Source organism: Macaca mulatta, chromosome 14 (assembly GCF_049350105.2).
Source record: "Macaca mulatta isolate MMU2019108-1 chromosome 14, T2T-MMU8v2.0, whole genome shotgun sequence".
In the NCBI taxonomy this organism is placed as follows: domain Eukaryota; kingdom Metazoa; phylum Chordata; class Mammalia; order Primates; family Cercopithecidae; genus Macaca; species Macaca mulatta.
In genome coordinates, this window is record NC_133419.1 from 75,600,222 (window position 1) to 75,622,739 (window position 22,518).

At 47.2% G+C, this 22,518-nt stretch overlaps 1 long non-coding RNA gene across 1 annotated transcript; it reads right to left on the reverse strand.

Moving 5' to 3' along the window:
- Window positions 1-1,362: 1,362 nt before the first annotated feature.
- LOC144334377 (uncharacterized) lies at window positions 1,363-21,636 on the reverse strand. Its single transcript, XR_013404164.1, has 4 exons — window positions 21,556-21,636; window positions 5,901-5,924; window positions 5,598-5,639; window positions 1,363-1,487 (listed from the first exon to the last, which is right to left on the reverse strand). It is a non-coding gene; the product is annotated as an uncharacterized LOC144334377 (long non-coding RNA).
- Window positions 21,637-22,518: the final 882 nt, after the last annotated feature.

Genomic DNA, 22,518 nt, shown 5'->3' on the forward strand with positions numbered 1-22,518 from the left:
AAAAGTGGGACATCTAAGGCGAGTCTTGAAAGATGAGTGGGAACTCACCAAGGGGAGAAGTTGGGAAGGGTGTCAAGGCAGAAGAAACTGCACAAAGTAGACAGAAACCTCCTGGCAGGCTTGGGGTATTTCCACTAGTTTAGTATGGCTGTAGCATGGCTTAAGAGAGAAGGCTTGGGGAGGGTGAGGCTGAAGAAGTGGGTTGACGCTCTCAATGCCACTCAGTGTTGTCCATCTCCTGAACCTAGCCCCAGGTGAGAGAGGAGAAGGAGCCCTCACCTCTGTACAGAGGTGGCTGTATAGGTCTGAGCCCTAGGTCAGGGGCGCTCCTTAGTCCAAACAAACTTTTTCATGTTCACTACATTTCACATTTTACACAGTCCTTTTATACGCCATCCTCATGGTTTCCTGGTGAAGAAGTCAGGAAAGGGATTATTATTGCCATGTAGTAGGTAAAGAAACGGAGGCCCAGAAAAGTGCAGAAACTTGCCCAAGGTCACTCAAGAGCCCAGGTATCCCCCTCCTAAGACTCCCATGTTGTTGCTAATAAACCTACTTGTCCCTGAATCACATATACACAATAGATGTAGTAAGTACTAACTAATGTGGTTGGGATGAAAAAAAGGGGGGAAGAGAGAAAACACATCAGAGAAAGAGGCTTCCTTTTTATGTCCCCATTTCCTCAGCCTTCATCCTGCAGCTGGGGACATTTCAGCTGGGAAAACAGAACCCAGGTCCCTCTGCATTGGAATCCAATAGACAGGAGGGCCAATCCCAGCACTGCCACTTACCAGGCATGGGAAGTCACTGCACTCATCTGAGCCTTGGTTTTCTCATCTATAAAAGGGAGAAATAAGTTTCGCCCATCAGAATTGTTGAGAGGATTTAATGTGATAAAGTAGCAATATAGTAATCTACTACTGAGTAATAAATTTCCTGGCTGACACAGTGGCTCACACCTGTGATCCCAGCCATTTGGGAGGCTGAGGCAGGAGGATCACTTGAGCCCCAGAGTTTGAGACCAGCCTGGGTAGCATAGAGAGACCCCCATCTCTCCAAAAAATAATAAAAAAAAGAAACTTAGTCAGGTGTGGTAGCACCCACACCTGTAGTCTCAGCTCCTTGTGAGGTTTAGGTGGGAGGATTGCTTGAGCTCAGGAAGTCAAGACTGCAGTGAGCAGTGATTGTACCACTGCATTCCAGTCTGGGTAACAGAGCAAGGCCCTGCCTCAAAAAAAACCCCAAAACTAAAAAACAAATTTCCACAAAGTTTAGCAACTTAAAACAACAAATATTTATTATTTCATAGAATTTCTGAGGGTCAAGAACCCACAGATGGGCTAACTGGAAGGTGCTGGATCTTCATGAGGATTTCTAATGAAGCTGTAGTCAAGCATCAGCCAGGGCTGCAGTCATCAGAAGGCTTGACTGGAGTGAGAGGATCCACTTCCAAGCTCATTCGATGATTGTTGTTGGGCCTCTGTACCCTGTTGGCAGTTGACCAAAAGCTTTGATTCCATGTGTCTTTTATGATTTAATCTTGGAATTAACATACCATAACTTGCCATATTCTCTTGGTCACATAGACAAACCCTGGTATAATGTGGGAGGGGAATACAAAAGGGCATGAATACCAGGGGGTATGGATCATTGGGAGCCATTTAGAAGCTGGTTACAACAAGCACCCAGGCCAGTGCCTGACCCACAATAGGTTCTTATTCATTAGTCACTGCTATAACTCTTGCAATGACCTATCACAGCCTGGTTGAGAAGACAAGATCTGGACACGATAAGGTAAGAGATCTTTGGCAAAGTGAAATGTAACTTGAATTAAAGAACGTTCAATTACATTAGAAGAGGGTGTCCTAGACAAGGGCCTGGCAACTAGGGAAGACTTCCTGGCAGAGGTGGAGAGGAGGTAGGAGGGCAATCCAGAGAGAAAACAGAAGGTGAGTATGGCAGGTGGTATTGGTTGCCTTCCCATGGCAAATGCTCTCTTCTTCATTCCGATAGCAAGGTGCTCAGCCAAGGCATGATCCAAGGCAGCAATGGAAATGCCTTCCCCTTTGCCAGAGAGTGGTCCAAGAGTAGACATGTGACCTCGTCTTAGTCAATGACATGTTTGGGGATAGTCTGCTGGGAAAGCTTCTCTCCTGGATAAGAGGATGATGTGAAAGGAGAACACCCTTTTTGTTACCATGCCCTTTCTCCCTGCTTGGGAGGACATGGTTCCTGATGGCACTCAGTCTTCTTGCAATCACAGGGGTAGTCACCCTCAAGGCTCAGAATGGGAAATGCCTGGGTCATCAAAGACATTGTTGAATCAGCAGACCAATCCTGGTACCACCTTCTTCTGGCCTCATTAAGAAACAAAAATTTTAAGCCACTCTAAAGCAGGTGACCTCTTCCTTGCATCCTAAATGATTCAGTGAGAAGTATCCTGGTCCCCTCTGGGACTATTTTCTTTTTCTGAGGAAGACAGAGGGAAGAGTGGAATGGGAAAGGGCCCAGGCTGGGAGGCAGGTGTCCTTGGTCTAACCCCAGCTCTGCCTCTGAGTTGCTGTGCGATCTTGAGCAAGTCCCTTCCCCCTCTGGGCCTCCAGTGATTACAGCTAATATTTATTGGCTGTTTACTGTGTGTCCAGCGCTCTTCTAAGAGCTTCCCTTGAATCATCTCATTCAATCTTCACAACACCTCTGTTATGGCAGTATTACTATTATCTTTATTTTAGGGATAAAATAAAGAGGCCCAGAAACATGAGGTCCAGGATCCTGACTATAAAGCCATATTGCCTAGCAGTAAAAGGAAGTATCCAGACAAGGTGACCTCTAAGGGCCTCTTAAGCTCAAATATTCTTTCATTTGCTGTCCCATTTCTAGCTACATGATCAACAAGCCAGCTTAGCCTAGAGAAGAAAGAAATAAGGGCTGTCTTTAGACATCTGAAAAGCTGTCATGTGAGCAGGAGATTAGACTTACTCGGTGTAGCTCAGAGGACATGAACTGGACCGGTGTGGGAGCACGACAGGGAGATAGAGTGCAACTTACGTAAGGGAGAATTTTCTAGCACCATTTGGCAGGGGGCAGAGCTATGCCCAGATGTGATGACTCCCATGTCATAAAGGTTATGCAAGCTTGTGTTTGATAATGCAGTATTACTGACAAAGGTTTGAACAGGTATGGGACTGAATGACATAAGACTTGTGGTAGGAATTAAATGGGATAACATATGAGAGTGCTCCTAACATCATAACCAGTGCAAATAGAGAGGATCAATAAATTGTTGAGTTCTCTTTTTCCTTTTTAACACTGAGATTCTTGGATTTTAAAATTGTCTAATATGGAGTTTTGGCTCTCTGGCTCTAATATTTTACAGTTCTATAATTTCTGTGATTCTTCCCTGCTAAGATGCTATGATTTCAATACTAGAACTTTCCATAATTGTGTAGCTCTAGAAGCTGAGAAGCCTATGATTTTATAATGTAATGGTCTCTAGCTTTAACAATTCAAGATTCAATAAAGTGTCTCTCACCAGCTCCAGAAATACAAGGGAGTTACTCCAAATGCTGTGGTTCAGTGGCCTGGACACACATTGGGCTGTTCCTTCTGCCTATCCTGTCATTTCACCATCATTCTCCCACCCCAGCCTCAGGCTTTCTGTCCCAACTAACCCTCCTCCCTAATTCTGAGCCCATCCACACTCTGCTGTCTCCCAGCCTACCAAAGAGGTACATTACTCTCTACCTGCTGGTTGTTGTTTATTAAGGAAGAGTCTTCACTGTGACGAGGCTTATACTTATTTCAAAGGGAATATAAAAAATGGGAAGACATGGTTATGGTTCTCACGTGACCCAAGGTCTAGAGACACATGTCCCTTCCTTTCCCGTTAACCCAACTCAAATGTGCCTCTTCCAGGAGGCTTTCCATGGTTGACACTAAATCTCTAACACCAACAACCTAATTTGAGTGTGAAATGTGAAGATATGAGTTCCTTGGCTTGTTACTGTACAGACCTGTAACTTATCTGTCTATTCTGTCTCCCTGATTATATGTGAGATTTCCCCCTGAATCAAGAGTTTGGCTCCTCAATGAGACTGGGAATTTTACAGTAGAAGACCATGTCTTCTCCATCAGACTGGAGGCTCCATGTAGACATGGGCCAATGTTCCCTTGTATCATACTTGAGTAGAGTTAGAGGTACAGTAAAGTTCCTCCATCAGATCAACAAACTCCCAAAGGCAAGTATATGTCTCTGCCATTGGACTAACGATTTCACACAAGCAGAAGCCACATCTCCCCTTTAAGATATGGAAGTCCTCGGATGGGCGCAGTGTCTCACGCCTGTAATCCCAGCACTTTGAGAGGCTGAAGCGGGCAGATCACCTGAAGTCAGGAGATTGAGACCATCGTGGCCAACATGGTGAAACCCCATCTCTACTACAATACAAAAAATTAGACAGGCGTGGTGGTGTGCGCCTGTAGTCCCAGCTACTCGGGAGACTGAGGCAGGGGAATCGCTTAAACACGGGATGCAGAGGTTGCAGTGAGCTGAGATTGTGCCACTGCACTCCAGCCTGGCGACAGAGCAATACTAAGTCAAAAAAAAAAAAAAAAGATATGGAAGTCCTCAAGGACTGTACCTCCACCCTCAGGCTCGGGCCCCTCTCCCTGACAGCAAGGAGTCTGTGTATTCCCTCCCTCTATCCCAACCCAGGACTCTGGCCATAAGAAGAAATATTTTTCTTAAAGCAGATAGACAAATATACGGAAAAGAAAAGGTTCAGGAGGCAGAGTAGGAACTCGAGCCTCTCCCAACATGCCCACACCCTCTCTAAGTCTCTTCTGGACCCTCTTCTAAGAGCTGATGTCCCTTGGCCAGGAGGGGGCCTCTCCCAGCTCCTCCCAGCAACTCAGAGCAGTAAGTGAAGATGTCAGCACCTTGGACAGCGCCCAACCCATTACAGGACGCGGAGCCAGCGGAAGCCAAGGTCTCCACCTCCCTCAGCCCCTGGGTGATGGATTTCCTCTCTTCTCAATTTGATTAAAGCCCAGTAGATAACCAGAGCGCCTTGTTCCTTTCTCTTCTCCCTTCCTGATGAACATAATTAACTCCGTCAGGCTGGGAATGCTTGCTCTTAAATACTGCCTGCCCAGCCCCCACCCAGGCATGAATCAGTAAAACAGACAGAACACTTGGAAGATTCACACGTTTCTTCCTAGGGAATGAAAATGGGAGATGAAGCTGTCTCTGAGATATACAGAGGCTGTGAATGAAGGCTGAAATGTGGTGGTTGGGTAGAGAAATCCCTAAAATGGAAGTCGGGAAGTTTAGTTTAGTCCTAGCTTTGCCACTAATCCAGATATGATCTAGAACAGGTCATGTGCCCTTTCTTTCTGAGCCTGTTTTTCCATTTGCAAGATGTATATTGGACTAGACAATATCAGATGCTGAGTTCAGTGCTAATGTGCTATAGTGGAAAACCTTTAAAACAGAGAGGGAAAGGGACTTGCCCAAGGTCACACAGCAAGCTTATGGCAAAGCTGGCTTGAATTCATGGCTCCTGGCTTCTACCCCAATGCTATTTCCACAAACTTACCCCTTCATTCATATCACAGACTTTCTTGCCTGAAGATCGAGGCTAAGGAAGTTAAAAACAGATAGGATTACATTAATTGGTGTTAGCAAAAGAAAATAACATTAAACATATGTGTAAATGCTAATCTCTCTGAAGAGAACAGAGAGCATGGCATAAGTAATTAAGATTATGGGGAAAGGATCACCTGATAGAGACAGAAAATCAACCCCAAACTCAGAGAATCCCAGAAAGGTTTTGTGACTTGCCCAAGGCGATCTATAAGGCAACTCTTGAATCTTTTAAAGAGAAAGAGTGAATTCTCACCTTAATTAAGTGTTGGGGGTGCCCCTGTCAGAGAAGGAGAGAGAGAGAGAGACAATATGAATCAGCAAGTATGTATTAGGTTGCTGAAGTGTGCCCAGTTCTCTACTAGGCACTTTAGGAGGGATATAAAGCATAAGATATGAATGCTGCTCTCTAGGCACCTTGTCTTTGATGTTTTGCTTCTTCTACTTGGAATGACTTCCAATGTACTCGGGTATATCCAAATACTGCTGTTTTATCAAGGCCCAAACCAAATGTCTCCCCTGACAGGAAGGCAACCATAACCTCATCCAGAAGCCACTTTCTCCTCCAAATCTCCAAAGCATTTTCTTTGTTCCTATTTTATAGTATTTCACACCATTTGCTTTATCTGCTCCTATTCCTTCCCCTAAGAAAAGGAAGGGCAGAGAGAGAGAGAGCGCACGCACAAAATACTCAACACAAGATTTGACACGCCATAGAATCTCAGTAAAAAAAAATGGATGGATGGGCTGGGCATGATGGCTCATGTCTGTAATCACAGCACTGTGGGAGACCAAGGTGGGTGGATCACCTGTGTTCAGGAGCTCGAGACCAGCCTGGCCAACATGATGAAACCTTGTGTCTACTAAAACTAAAAAAAATTAGCCAGATGTGGTGGTGCACGCCTGTAATCCCAGCTACTTGAGAGGCTGAGGCAAGAGAATCACTTGAACCCGGGAGGCGGAGGTTGCAGTTAGCTGAGATCATGCCTTTGCACTCCAGCTTGGGCAACAAGAGCAAAACTCCATCTCAAAAAAAAAAAAAAATCGGATGATGGATGGATGGATGGATGGATGGATGGATGGATGATGAATACAGGTGTATGGGTGATTGGGAGAGAGGGTAGATGAAGGGATGAATATGTGGGTAAGTAAGTGGGTGGGTGAATGGATGGATGAATAATAGGGAAGTATATCATTGGATAGGAGGGTAGAAAATTGATTAAATGTAAGTGGATTTGTGGATGAGTGGGTAGTTGGACAGGTGAATGAGTGTTCTATGGACAGATGAATGGAACGGAATGTGGGCGGCTAGTTGGGCTGGTAAATGTATGGGTTAATATATAGTTGGTTAATGCATGTTCTCACTTATAAGTGGGAGCTGGACAATGAGAACACATGGACACAGGGAGGGCAACACCACATACTGGGACCTGTCAGAGGGTGAGGGGACAGAGAGCATCAAGATAAATAGCTAATCATATGGTGCATAATACCTAAGTGATAGGTTGCAACAAACCATCATGGCACATGTTTGTCTATGTAACAAACCTGCATATATATGTGGTTGGGTAGTTGCATGGGCAAACAAGTAGATGAATAATTGCATCATTGTCTGGAAAGACAAATGTCAGAGTAGGTGGAGAGAATTATTTGTTGGGGGAACATGGAGATGTTCCTAATATCTTTTTCACAGAAACTTTCCATTGCTGGTGCCAGAAAAGTTACGATGGAGGTTAGTTGACTCTGTGCTTAAGCTGAGTCAAAGTGTGTTAACACCCCCAAAGATCTCAGGCAATTTCAGGCTGTATCAGTGGAAATCTAATAACAAGACCAAAAAAAGTGATGATTCTATCCTGCCCTGAGCTGTTCACACTTCCCTGGAATCTGTGCTCTGCTCTGTACCTCTGAATAGATGATGCCATCCAAAGCTTGTGCATTGCTATGGTGTCCCCCAAAGTCCATGTGTTAGAAACTGAATTAAACAGTGTTGAGAGGTAGGGCCTTTAAGAGGGGATTAGTTCATAAGGGCTCTGCCCTCATGAAGGAATGAATATTGCTATCACGGAAATGGGTTCATTATTGAAAAAGTGGGTTTGTTATAAAAGCAAGCCCTCTCTTGCTCACTCTCTCTCTCTCTTTCTCTCTCTATCTCTCTTTCTCTCTCTCACACACACCCTCTCTTGCCCTTCTCCCCTCTGCCGTGGGATCACGCTGCACAAAGGCCCTCACCAGATGTGGGCCCCTCAATCTTAGACTTCCAGAAGTGTAAGAAATAAATCTCTGTTCCTTATAAATGGCCTAGTCTCAGGTATTCTGTTATAGTAGCACAAAAATGAACTAAGATATGCACATAGGAGATACAGTAGAGAGTAATCTCTAAAGTCCAACAATTGAGGAACCAGTGAAAGAACCTTAAGTGTTCAGCCTGGAGAAAAGCAAACTCAGTAGTGGCAACCACTGTGTCCCAGGATCTGGCTGGCTGTCCTGGGGCATGCCCTATGTCCTCGGAAGCAGAGCTGGGTCCGAGGGGAAGTCACCAGGCTGGTATCCCAGCCCCATGTGAAAAAGGACTTTCTCCTAGGTGGAGTCATCACACAAGGGAAGGACCATCCCAGGGCAGTGAGCTCCCTATTCCTGAGGGTGTACAAATAGGGTCTGGGCATCCTCTATCCAGGAAGCTGCAAAGTAGAGGCATGCTTGGTGTGGAAAGTAAATTAAGGTATCGTCCCAGCCTAAAGTTAAATAGTTTGTTCATCTCTTCATTTTTCAATGAATTAGGTTTATCTATGTCCTGTACTCAGAACTGGAATGCAGGGAAGTTCTGTTCATAGCTAAGGGTTAGGGGGATCTAAGAGACAGACAGGGTCTTAGGGACCCTTGTCTTTCTCTATATGTAGGACAGGGGCTTGAGGAATGAGGAGTTGCTGAAAATGTCCTTTCATAGACCCAAATGACTAGGGAGGAGGAGGAGGATCAGAGCCACTAAGAGCCAATCCATGACCCAGATTCTCTGTAATTAATGAGTCTACGTCACTGATGTGTTGGCTTCTGATCAACACCATCTCCCCAAACCCGGCCCCACTCTCTGGTATGAGAAGATTAAATCAATTAGGAGGAGGAGGAGATCTGGCTGGCGCTGGTTGGGGACAGCAGATAATTCACTTACATAACTGGGGATTGAGGTTTGGACTTGGTCCTTGAGTAGTGGGGGTGGATTCCAGATCCCAGGCCTTTAGAGAGGGACTCTGGGACTTGAGAGTGAATGCAGAAGGGGAAAGGGAGTCCAGGAGAGGAGGGAGTCATGAGCTCAGGCTCATCTTTTATCTTCCTGCTAAGGAACTAATCCCTGTCCTCTGGGCTGGAAGAGGTTCAAAATTGAAAAAAATCACTGTCCAGTCCCCAAATGAGGGTGTCCCAGCCACCAGTATCATTGAACAATGCAAATCTAGCCAAGCCTCTCTCTTTAGCCTGGCATTCAAGGCCCTGCAACCTCTCTAGCTGCATCATCTGCCTCCAAAAAGTGGGTATGAGTGAAGAGGAACTACCATGTCCTGGCATTCCCTCTGGGCTAGGTACCAGCTAGACCCTGGAGGTACAGAAGGAAACAAACCTGGTTCCTTCAGGGGTACTGCTTCGTGGGGGGACACACACTCACAACACTCCATGCCAAGTGGCAAACAGAGTTCTGCATGGGCAGGCCCGGAGACAGCACAAGGGAGGGAGGCCTCCCAAGGCCAGTTCCAGAAGGCTTCCCAGAGGAGGCAGCACTTGCACTCCCTGAGCCTTAAAGGAAGGATGGATTCATGGGAGGTCTTCAAGCTGACCTGGTTGAGGGAAGGCTTTGGGTGGAGGGAAAAGCATGTACAGTGGCATGGTGGGTGAGGTGGGTTGGCACGCATTCAGAGAACTATGAATGAGTCTTGTGGATGGAGCCTGGAGAGTGAGGTAGGGATGGGGGGTGCAAGGTAGGATAGGTAGGCAGGCTTAGGTCTCACTTTTGATGGGATGCCAAGAAAGGATTGAGACAATGATCCCAGACTGTCATTCCACACTTTCTAAGCACTGATGGCAGGCCATGTCCCATGCTAGAACCGGGGTGGGGTGAGAGTGGGGGAGCAGAGATGAACCTGACTCAGTCCCTGCACCCATGGGGACTCTAGAAGGACACACAAATATTCCCTCTTTTCAAGCTGGTTAGTACCAACTTGGCTCCAAGTCAGATTCAGGCCAGACATGGTATTTCTGGGGCTCCAATTGTTGGCTAGACCTGTGTACAGCCCCTTGCCTACGGACGGAGATATCCAGACAAGCAGTCTCGCTGCTCAGAGGGGAGCTGACATCTGGGGGCCTGCCCCTGACAACTACCTGGCCTCCCAAGGATACATCTTACGGTAATCCAGGGCCTTGGGGAGAAATGCAGATGGATGAGAGGATAAACTAGAACCCTGGGGATGGGGGCAAGACATGGATTGAGAGATGTTTAGTAGGTGGACTCACCAGGACTGCTGGATGCTGGGGAAGAGAGATCAAGGGAAGTGTCCTGGATGGCACTCAGGATTTCTATATTGGGCAGTGCCATCCTTGGGAAACATGGGAGGATGTGAGATCAGAAAGGGAAAATGAGTTGGAACTGTTCCAGGATGCTGGAATCAGGATTCATTGGGTAGAGGCCCAAGAGCCTTAGGAATTCAAATGCACCACACCTAAGCTGCCTTCAGGAGCTTTCTTCTTCACATGGAAATCTTCTTTGTACTCTCTCCCTTCCCTCCTTTACTCTTTCCATCAGCAGCCCTCTCTGAGCACCTCCCCTTTCCAGGCTGGCTCTGGACCAAGCAGAGAGGCAAAGATCTGAGGGTCATCCTGTTCTTTGTCCAAAAGGCCAGCACAGAGAATGGTACTTCTAGCATATCCCCCAGGACCTTTCTGCATGAAAACTTGGGCTGGAAATTGAAGCTAATGTTTCAAATTTACTTTATTATTGGAAAGATTTAAGAACTAACCTTGGCTGGGCACAGTGATTCATGCCTGTAATCCCAACACTTTGGGAGGCCAAGGCAGGAGGACTGCTTGAGCCCAGGAATTTGAGACCACCCTGGGCAACACAGTGAGACCCTGTCTCTACAAAATAAATAAATAAATATGTGGATAAGAACTAACCATTGTGGTGCAAGCAACAAACTGACTCAGGTTAAACAAAACAGAAAAAACCTATTGAAAGTTCCACCAGGCATCTCAGAATGGATGAGAAAGCTGGAGATGAATGAACAGCTGAATTCACAATCAAGTTCATAACATAGGAACAGCTGATTCCAGTGTCTCCAACAGCATGATCTTGGCCTCTGAACATCACCCCACTGCATATCCAGACTGTGGCATGACAAAAGCACAATGAGTTCTAATGAAGCTTCCTCCCAGCCTCACCAATTTTCACATCAAATCCTGAGCCAGGCACTCTGTCGGCCAAATTGCAGGGAGTGGAAGTGAAAGAGTATCTGGCCACGTTTGACTTTGAAGGGGGAGATGGGATCCTAGTTTCCATAAAGCCTCACCTAGTGGGAGATTTACTCAAAATACAAAGCAACGGATTAGTCCTATGCAGCAAAAAAAAAAAAAAGAAAAAAAATGTGGCAAATGTTCGCTGCCCCTTTATTGAGGACCCACTAAGGGCTCAATTCATTGCCACGAGCTGTTTTTGTTTTTGTTTTTGTTTTTTTACAGCAAAGGCCCAGCACTATATAGGGTTCCAAGGCCTCTGCCTTGCCAGGAGTTTTATATCCACAATTTATTTTTTTCTTTTTTTTATTTTTTACTTTTAAGTTCAGCGGTACATGTGTAGGTTTGTTACATAAGTAAACTTGTGTCATGGGGTTTGTTGTACAGATTATTTCATCACCCAGGTATTGAGCCGAGTACTCATTAGCTATTTTTCCTGATCCTCTCCCTCCTCCCACCCTCCATCCTCCAATGGGCTGCAATGCGTGTTGTTCCCTTTTATGTGTCCATGCGTTCTCATCATTTAGCTCCCACTTATAAGTGAGAACGTGTGGTAGTTGGTTTTCTGTTCCTGTGTTAGTTTGTTAAGAATAATGGCCTCCAGTTCCATCCATGTTCCCACAAAGGACATCTTGTTCTTCTTTATGGCTGTATAGTATATACACAAATTTTCAAGGCAACTCTATAAGCTAGGTAATGGTTGCTCCCATTCTACAGCTGAGGAAACTGAGGTTAATAAAGGTGAAATAAATTTCCCAAAGTCACTCAGCTAGTAGTAGCTGATGAAGCCAGGACTCAAAAACTGGTGGGTTTTGTTGTTGTTATTCATAAACACATTATGCTGCCTCCCAAACTGTAAACACAAAGCACTTGTACACATTTTTTAAAAAGTGTGGGGCACAAAAACATTACTGGAAATAAATACTCCAACGTCTTCACACGATGACTGATGGGATCATGAGTAATTTTTTTTTTTTAGCTTTCTAATGTTTTTCTGTACTTCCCTATTAAAAAAAAGAGAGAGAGCACACTTTACCTTAACAATCATAAATAAAAATAACGTAAACCTGTTTTTTTGTTTGTTTTGTTTTGAGACAGTATCTCACTCTGTCACCCAAGCTGGAGTGCAGTGGTACAATCATGGCTCTTTGTAGCCTTAAATTCCTGGGCTCAAGTGACCCTCCCACCTCAGCCTCCCAAGTAGCTGGGACCACAGGCCCATGCCACCACACCCCAGCTAAAAAACAGTTTTTTGTTTGTTTGGCTGGGTTTTTTGTTTTTGTTTTTTTTTTTCCGACAGAGTCTCACTCCGTCACCCAGGCTGGAGTACAGTGGTGCGACTCACTGCAGCCTTGACCTCCCAGGTTCAAGTGACCATCCCACCTCAGTCTCCCAAGTAGGTGGGACTACAGGAACATGCCGCCATGCCCGGCTAATATATATAAATATATATTTTTTGAAACAGTCTCGCTCTGCTGCCCAGGCTGGAGTGCAGTGGTGCGATCTCGGCTCACTGCAATCTCCGCCTCCCAGGGTTCAAGCAATTCTCCTGCCTCAGCCTCTCAAGTAGCTGGGACTACAGGCACATGCTGTCACGCCTGGCTAATTATTTTTATTTTAGTAGACGGGGTTTCACCATGTTGCCCAAGCTGATCGCGAACTCCTGAGCTCAGGCAATCCGCCCGCCTCAGCCTCCCGAAGTGCTGGAATTACAGGTGTGAGCCACTGCACCCGGCCTGATTTTTATTTATTTCTTGTGGAAATAAGGTCTCACTATGTTACCCAGGCTGATCTTGAAATCCTGGGCTCAAGCAATCCTCCAGCCATGGCTTCCCAAAGTGCTAACATTATAGGCGTGAGCCACCGTGCCCAGCTGTAAAATCATTTTAAGGATTATAGCAGTGTTATAATAATTATGAAGAAAATATGCATAGAAAAAAGACTGGAAAGATGTCCATCAAAAAAAGTATCTAGATGGTGGGACTATGAGCATAATTATTTTTCTTTCAACTTCTGTTTTTCAAATTTTTACACCAAAAAAAAAAAGTAAAATAAATTTTATTTTAAAAACAAGCATAGACCGGGCACAGTGATTCACACCTGTAATTCCAGCACTTTGGGAGGCCCACATGGGTGGATTGCCTGAGCCCAGGAGTTCGAAACCAGTCCCACCAACATGGTGAAACTCTGAATCTACAAAAAATACAAAAATTAGCCAGATGTGGTAACAAGCGCCTGTAATCCCAGCTACTCAGGAGGCTGAAGTGGGAGGATGGCTCGAGCCCAGAAGGTGGAGGTTACAGTAAGCCGAGATCTTGCCACTACACTCCAGGCTGGGCGACAGAGCCAGAATCTGTCTCAAAAAAGAAAAAAAAGAAAAAAGAAAAAGAAAAAGAAACAAGCATAAATTAGATATTACCCTAGTGACGGTACTGACATGCCTTGGTCCTTTCAAGTTCTCATAGTCATATCCTATCATGGTTGGAAGCATAAGTAGTTCTGCGTTTTCTGGGACAGCCTGGCAGTTCCTGCAGCGTTCACTAACCAAGCTGGTGTGGCCAGCATGAGGGCACAGTGACCACGGTTATCTCCGGCCGACCACTCAGAACCAGGGTGGGAAGAGCCCAGTGTGCCCACGTCTTGTAACAACGTGTATGTTATCAAGCCCTTCTGCACTATGAGGACTCCAGCTCCGGTAGCTGGAATCCTCCTCTCTGCTGGTTTCATCTCTCATTTCCCAGGCTTCAAGGTTCACCTTCCTCTGCAAATGGGGCAGGGCTGCTCAGTTGTGTGAATTGTGGGCCTCTCCCTGGTGCCTTCGGTATCTTTCTTGTCTGAGTGGCAAGCCCCCAGCCCCCTTTCCTCCCTGCACTGCCGCGACCTCCCCTGGCCTCCAGGGCCCTCTGCCTTTCTTGGCCTTTCTCGCCCTTCCAAGTGCAAGGAGGATTCTTGGTGCCCTGTGCATCCTCTAGTTAAGTCAGGCCCCCTCTCTTCTCAGTTTTTTCCTGGGCAAATCTAGGGAGGAGCTGGTAACCTCAAGGCCACCCAGCCCAGTGCTGACTTTCTGTGTCTCTTTCTCCTCTCCCCCAAACCTCTTCCCTTCTCTCTCCCTCCCAGCTTCTTCACCAAGCTCCTCCCTCTCCTTCTCCTTCCCAGTACACTCCCTGCCGAGCCCCTAGAATCTCTAGGCTGAGGCCCACTTCGGTCCCGGTAGCTAAGCCACTGCAGTAAGAGATGCCATGGGTAAAGCAGAGGCGGCAGGGAGGAGGAGGGCCCAGGCCAAGGCTGAGGTCTAGGAGGCTGGGCAGGGCAAGCAGCCAACCCTAACAATCCAGACCAGAGCCACCTCAGCAGCTTCTGCTAAACTCTAGCAAGGCATCTATGCTTGGGTGGCAGCTTCAGGGCCAAAGAGGCTGGTGGCAGGAGGAGGGCATTCTGCTGAGCTCAGCACAGCCTCTAAAAACCTCTCTGGAGGAGGCCACAGAATGACCATGGACTCAGGTGAAAACGCTTCCTCTTCCCTTGGGGAGGTGACTCAGATCCTGGAAAACTAGACTCCAAAGGACATCTGCTGAATGGAGGGCTCTCTCTCATCCCCTGGCTGTAGAGCCCTGGCTCTCATGCCTTCTGGGACAGGAAGCTCATTTCCCTCTCTGGCAGCCCACTCTACTCAAACTGCTGAAATGCCTCTCTGAGCCACAGCCTGTGCTGGGCTCTGGGGAAGCAGGAATGAATGTGGTCCCTGCCCTCAGGAGCGCGCCATCTGGGGGCAGGCAGAGAGCAGGTGGCAGAAACGGGTAAGACACCACCACCGGGAAGCAGAGGGAGCTGGAGGGTGCCCTAAGCTAGCCTTGCAGTGGCGTAGGGGTCAGGAATGGCTTCCCAGAGCAGCTAGGGGACCCAGAAGGGCCTTGAATATACAGGTATGGTGGGTCTGTAGCTTCAATTATCCTCTAAGTGCTGGCAAATCCCAGCTGTGCACCCCCAGCCCTGACATGGCTCCTGAATTCTAGGCTTCAATATCCCACTGCCCAGTCAATGTCTCCACTTGGATGTCTTGGCATCCCTAACTTATCAGGACCAAGACTGAGTTCACCCTGTCTGCCACCTCACACCTGGTCTTCCCTCTGTCAATTCTACCACCCACAGGGCAGGAACCCCATCCCTCCCATTCATCCTGTATCCAGCCTGTCATGAGACCCCAAGTATCTCAAACCCACCCACCACTCCCCACCTCCTCACCACCACCCAGCACAAGCACCATCGCCTTTCACCTCTTTCAATCATGTGGTGAGAGTGATCTTTACAAAATGCAAACAAAATTATGTCACATTTCTACTTAAAAGCCTCCAATGGCTTCTCCTTGCCTTTGAGACAAAGGTTAAAATCTTCAAGGCCTGCAAGGCCCACCATGGCCTGGCCTTTGCTGACAGTGCCAGTTGTATCTCAACAACCCCCTTCTCTGTCTCCTGACCTCCTGTCTCCAGCCCACCTGGCCTCATTCCCCACCTTAGAAACTTCCATGTGTTATTCAGATTGTCTTTCCTGTGAGCACAAGGACCTGGGATGCCCTCTTTTCCTCTTCCAAATGATTCCCAGGACATCTGTTTACGTGCTCACTGCCCCTGAACACCAGTCTCTAGCCCTTCTCACTTGAAGGATCAGCTGCAGGACACAGTGGGGTGTTACAAAGTAACTGGCCTATCTGGAGCTAAGGTCCCAGAACCTCCCAGCGTCCACAGAGGCGTGTCCCCGCCTGGCTCTCAGATGCCTTCCAGAACTCCCACTCCCCTCCTGCGCTCTCTCTCTCTCTCTCTCTCTCTCTCTCTCTGAGACAGAGTCTCATTCTGTCGCCCAGGCTGGAGTGCAATGGCACGATCTCAGCTCACTGCAATCTCTGCCTCCCGGGTTCAAACAATTCTTGTGCGTCAGCCTCCCAAGTAGCTGGATTACAGGCACCCATGCCCAGCTAATATTTGTATTTTTAGTAGAGATGGGGTTTCACCATATTGGCCAGGCTGGTCATGAACTTCTGATCTCAAGTGATCCTCCCACCTCGGCCTCCCAAAGTGCTGGGATTACAGGTGTGAGCCATCACGCCCCGCCCCCTCCTGCTCTCTTCTTACATTTCTGTTGGAGAGTTGGCAAACCTCCTTCCCTCAGCTCTGCCCCTTCCGGGGCCTCAGTGCCCCTCACCACTGAGGGGCAGAAGTGAGGCCCAGACTGGGTCAACCTGCCGGGACCTACAATCCATGTCCTCCCTGGACTCCCAGACAAGCCATCCAGCCTCAGGTCTCAGGCCAGGCACTGCCTCCTCTACAGTTTTCTGGAGGGCTCAGGTTTTCTCTGGACTCCCACAGTATCCTGTATGCCCAGCACTGTCAAATTCACCTGTTCTAGTGTTGGTTGCTCTTCTCCCAGACCAGGAGCTCAACTTGCTTAGGGGCTGTGAGTTTTCATCTCTGCACCCCGAGCCTAGCTCAAGGATGGTCCCCAGAAGAGAGGCTCAGAGAAGACTTAGCATATGAATTCAGGACTAATATCACATAAATGTGTGGTTTTGTTTTCTTTCCACATAAACTGCTATTAAGTGCTGTTTCCTCCATCCTGAACTTTTTATGAAGATGGACCTAAGAGTCTTATGGGCCTTGGCTTTGATCTAAGCTCCATCTCTTACTATGTGACCTGAGCAAATGCTCAGCTTCTCTGGCTTTCAGTTTCTTCCATTATAAAATGAGAACAGGGTGGAAGGTGGGTGAGATTGAAAAATTATCTACTGGGTACAATGTTCACTATTTGGGCAATGGATACACTAGAAGCCCAAACCTCATCATTACACAAAATATCTGTTTAACAAATTTGCACACGTACCTTCTGAATCTATAATTAAAAAAAAATAAAAGGAGAACAACATCCTCCTAAGGTTTTTACTATTAACTGAGTTATCTTACGTTAGGATAAAGCACGAAGTATGTGCTCAATAATTCCTTCTCCTCTCCCTCAGCCCAACCTTTGAGCCCTGATAAGGACCTGACATTTACCTCCATGAACATGAACCTATGGTCATCACCTATGGGCCAAGGTAATCCAGATCATTTTGAAACCCAGTTCTGCTGTCTGACATAATCACTCTCCCCCCGAGATTTGATAAGCATGCTTTATTTGGCCTAATCCAAGTCCTTGAAAAAACACATCAGACTGAGCAAGACAGCAGGGAGGACCAAGCCCGGAGCAGGGCACTAGTCTTCCCTCTAAGCTGCCATTGATCCACTTATCTGTTCTCCACCACCTGCTGTCCAGGCAGCCAGGGATTCCCCTAGTGTATCACAATTTGATCCCGACTGTAGCTTGCCATAAAAGTACTTTGGGAGGCTGGGCATGGTGGCTCACGCTGTAATCCCAGCACTTTGGGAGGCCGAGGTGGGCGGATCACCTGAGGTCAGGAGTTCAAGACCAGCCTGGCCAACATAGTAAAATCCCGTCTCTACTGAAAATACAAAAATTAGCTGGGCGTGGTGGTGCCTGTAGTCGCAGCTACTTGGGAGGCTGAGCCAGGAGAATCACTTGAACCCAGGAGTCAGAGGTTGCAGTGAGTCGAGATTGCGCCACTGCACTCCAGCCTGGGCGACACAGCGAGACTCTGTCTCAAAAACAAAAAAAAAGTCACTTGGCAGACGTTCCAATTGCCTTTTTGAAATCAAGATTCTCAAGACTTCAACAGACCCCTGATCTATTGCAATTTTGGTTCTCCCAAAGTAAGAGAAATGAGAGATTAGCCTGACTTCTTTTAAGTAAACCTAGGCTTGGTCCTGGTGATCACTACGCTTTATTCTTCTTTAAATTTTTTTTTTCCTAGCTAGGATTTGAACTATATTCTTCTTTTTAAAATGATATATACCATTCATTTTCTGCTGTCTTTGTTAATGCTGTTAAACTGGAAGAATTTTCAGTGATCAGTGAAAAGTCTCAGTTAGAAATTATGAAATTAACACAGGCTTCTTGCCTACTTGGTTGTTGGCTGAAAACAGTTTAAAACACTTAAGTGAAAACTTTTCTCTACCACAGAAAATTTGGTTTCTGAGTGAATGAAGGTTTTCTATAGGAAGATAAACGTTCAGCTTTCTCTTCTGACTCATTATAATTGTGGAATGGTAAAATTCAACTAATTGCTGTTTTGTAATATTGAGTCAAATATTAACTTTTTAAAAAATATAACAATACTGTGTCTTAATAAAAGTTTAACTATATATTTTTAAGACCTAGAAAATAAGCTTGGCTGATCATGATTTTCAAAGTTTTATGAGATTAATGAAAATACAAAAAGCCAGTACAAGAGGAAGCATAATGAAATCCAGCAGGAATAATTTGTAATTAGAAAACCCCATGCAATTCTTCAGCCAGGGATAATGGTGATCCATCTTAAAAACACATGTGTCCCATGCTGGGCACTGATAAGCCTAATCAGACACACTCCACTGACATTTTTCACAATACCAAGGGGTCCTTAATTGCTGGGGGGTGCAGGCAGGCAAGCTTCTCGCCGCTCCTCTCAGGAGATCATAATGATTAAGAGCAGGCCTGGAGCCAAACAGCCAGGGGAGGCATCCCAGCCCTCCTCCAACTCAACTGTGACTTTAGGCAAGTTACTTACCCTCTCTATGCCTCAGTTTCCTCGTTTTCTTTTTTTTTCTTTTGAAACAGTCTTGCTCTGTCACCCAGGCTGGAGCGCAGTAGTGCAATCATGGCTCACTGCAGCCTCAACCCCTAGGGCTCAAGCGATCCTCCCACCTCAGCCTCCTGACTAGCTGGGACAGCGGGCGTGTGCCACCATGCCCAGTTATCTTTTTTTATTTTTTTGTTGAGACAAGGTCTCCTGAAGTTTCCTGGGCTGGTCTCAAACTCCTGGCCTCAAGTGATCCTCCTGCCTTGGCCTCCCAAAATGTTGGGATTACAGGTGTGAACCACAGTACCTCATCTTTAAAATTATGGCTGGCCGGATGTGGTGGCTCGTGCCTGTAATCCCAGCACTTGGGAGGCTAAGGCAGGAGGATCACCTGAGATCAGGAGTTTGAGACCAGCCTGACCAACATGGCGAAACCCTATCTCTACTATCTCTACCCTATCTCTACACCTTCACCATTCCACCGTCTCCCTCTTTTTGTGTCCTTTCCTGGCTCAGCCTCTTCTGCCTGTCAAGTTCAACAGCTCTTCTCAGCACTTGCCATGTGCCTGGGCAGAGCACTGGGAGCACAGAGATGATTCGGGCAAGGGCTCTGCCCTCCAAGTGCTCATTGCACAGCACTGAGAATATAGACTGCAGCATATACAGCCTGAACCAGACTCTCTTCAGTAATCTTGGATCAATTACTTAACCTGAGTGTCTACCTCTGTATTCAAAACTTGTAGTCCCAGCTACCTGGGAGGCTGAGGGCCAAGGTACCCACATTTCAGGACCATTGCGAGAATTAAACATAATCCTGTATGCAAAGCTCTCAACTCAGTACACTGCACACAGTGGGTGCTCAATCGCATCTGCCTGCCTTCCCTCCCTCCCTCTTTCACCTCTTTCCCTCTTTCCTTTTAGCCAGTTGTCTCTTCCAGAGAAGAAGGTCTGAAGATCTGAACAGGGTATATGGGCGGAGGTGGAGCCCTGCCCCTAGCAGGGCTGGGGCAGTGTCAGATGGGCTTGTGTGGGGCCAAGCCCATGCTGGGCAGTCGGGGGTGATGACCAACCAGGGTTCTGCCTGCCAGATGCTTTCTTTCAGAAGTAGACTCAGTCCTCTGACCTCCTTTCCTCTCTCCCAGTGGCTAATTAGTGCTGATTGTGGGCTCCTTTTTAGCCTTTCCTTTTCTGAACTTCCAACTGGCTTCTTTCTCCCTTCCCCAGGGCAGGGATGGGGACACACTGGCAGGGCAAAGCTAAGGCCCCAACCACAGTCAGTCCTTGTGCTAAGGACAGGGTGAGAGCTGCTTATCCTGGCTGAGCTGTGGGGGCTGCTGAGACCCAGAGTTTGGGGTTGCCCCAAGGGAACTTCTTGCCTACACAACTTGCTTTTCACCCATCTGTTCTGAGGTTCGTGTCCTATGTCCAGGAATATGTGGGACAGCCAATAATCAATGCACTGGCCAGCCTTCAAGGTCTTCCTGCCCACTCACAGCCTTCCAGTGAGTGACGAACTCATAGAGATCCCCAGGGATCTCTATTATACCCGTATGGGCTTGGAAGAAGTTATCCCAACGCCACCTGGGACTAAATGCTTTTTCTATCATTCTGAAACGCAGTCAGGGAAATCCAGCAACCTAGAACCAGATCCACTGGGGGAAGCCAGGAATAGAACATCCTGGTAAACAGCCAACATGATGCTGGGAAGGGAGAAGTTCCAGGGTGGCAGAAGCCCCCAGTTCTGGAGGTACAGGCTGGTGGTAATAGATGATCTGTCTGCAGAGTGGAATCTCTCGGGGCTCCATCATGAACTCGGAGCTCCAGTGCTGCAGTGGCAGGAAATTAATTGACAGTCATTCATATGAGTCCCAGGACCAAGGGTTAGCAGCAAGGGGGTTGAGACCCAACATGGGACCCAGACATCTTCAATCACTAGGAAAGGACTGCAAGTGCCATGAAATGGAGATGCTCCAGCAGGACAGAGAGAAGAACTGCAGCAGCTGAAGCTAGGCAGGGCTGTCACTTCCAAAGAAGCACAGATCAATGGAAATGGGAGGCCTGTCAGAGCAATGTCTTATAGGAGCTCTGAGCAGAAGCAGAAAAGGAAAGAGACTAAGGGGGGAGGGGCAAAGGAGGCATCAGGATGGGTTTCTGGAAAAAGAGTGCCACTACAGAGGTCAGAAAAGCTGGCATCAAAGGTTCGAGAGGTGAACTGGAGGTGGGATCACCAAAGGTTCTGGAGATAAGCTCCAGGGCCCGCCCTGTGGACAGCTCTACATTCTAGGTGAGTGCTGGGCAGAGGGTGATTCTGGAATTACTCAGTGCCAAGGTGTCCTCCATGTGCCAGCTCCAGCAAGCGGGAGGCTGCCACATGTTCTCATCACGCCTTCTCACCTGGAGCCAGAGCCTGCTGCCTGATGGTCCCTCTGTTAATGGCTTCCAGATGTGTCCTTGGGCCCCTGGAGGGAGACTTCCTGGAGGACACACCCCCTCCTACCCAAGCCTCACCCCTCTGATCACCTTCAGTCACAAAGCCTGGTGCAGGCCATGGTGCACTAGTGCAATATCACATTGCAGATGAGAGCAGCATGGAAGGTCAGACTGCCCGCTTATGTGATTGGTTACTGACCTCTGAGCCCCTCATCACTGTTATTTCTGGCTCCTAGGTATCTTCAGTGCATAGGACCCAGCTGGTAACATGAAAGTTTTCCATTGGAGTACGATGGCTGAGTGGGCCAGGGGCAGTGGCTCATACCTGTAATCCTAGCACTTTGGGAGGCCAGGTAGAAAGACTGCTTGAAACCAGGAGTTCAGGACCAGCCTGGGCAACATGGTGAGACTCTGTCTCTACAAAAAAAAAATTAAATATTACTCAGGCATAGTGACATGTGCCTGTAGTCCCGGCTACTTGGGAGGCTAAAGCAGGAGGATCGCTTGAGCCCAGGAGTTCAAGGCTGCAGTGAGCTATGATTGCACCACTGCACTCAAGTCTTAAAGACAGAGGAAGACCCTGTCTCAAACAAGCAAGCAAACAAACAGACAACAACAACAAAAAGATGGCCAGGTATCCTTATCTCTTTGGGGAGACAGATTGGCCATCCTTGTGAGACTAATGTGTCTGTGCCTGTTGGTTTCTGATTGTGGGCCTGTTTCTTTCTCCATCTCTGTAACTCTCTCTGTTTTTGTAATGACTTGATTCTATTTCTGAAGCTACATGTCCATGTGTTTCTCTGTGTATTTCACAGCAAAGCTTTCCTTGACTATAACCACAAATTCCATCAGTGCTTATTGTCTAATAAATGGAAGTCCAATATTGCCCTTCCTGCTTCACATCCCTAAGGCGTAAAATTTTCATTCCAGAGTTATTTCTAGACTAGATGGGGGAATCTGATTCATGTTCTGCTGGGGATAACTTGTACCCAAGAAGGAGGGAGGCTTGTAACTGATGAAGTGCAAATAGCAGGGGTGCCAGAAATCACTCCCGCATGGCTTGGAGCAGGCCCCAAGGCTCAGACACTTTGTAGTCACCAGGTCCATCTCCCAGTATTCTCCTGGTCCAGGCTAATGTGTAAGGGAGGGTGTGCTCCTGGATCTGAGTTTTACCAGCCACCAGCTTCATTCACCACCATCCATGCTACCATCACCATTATCACCCCCACTCTCCCACCACCAACACCACCACTATTACCATCACCATTACTAACACTACAACTATTAT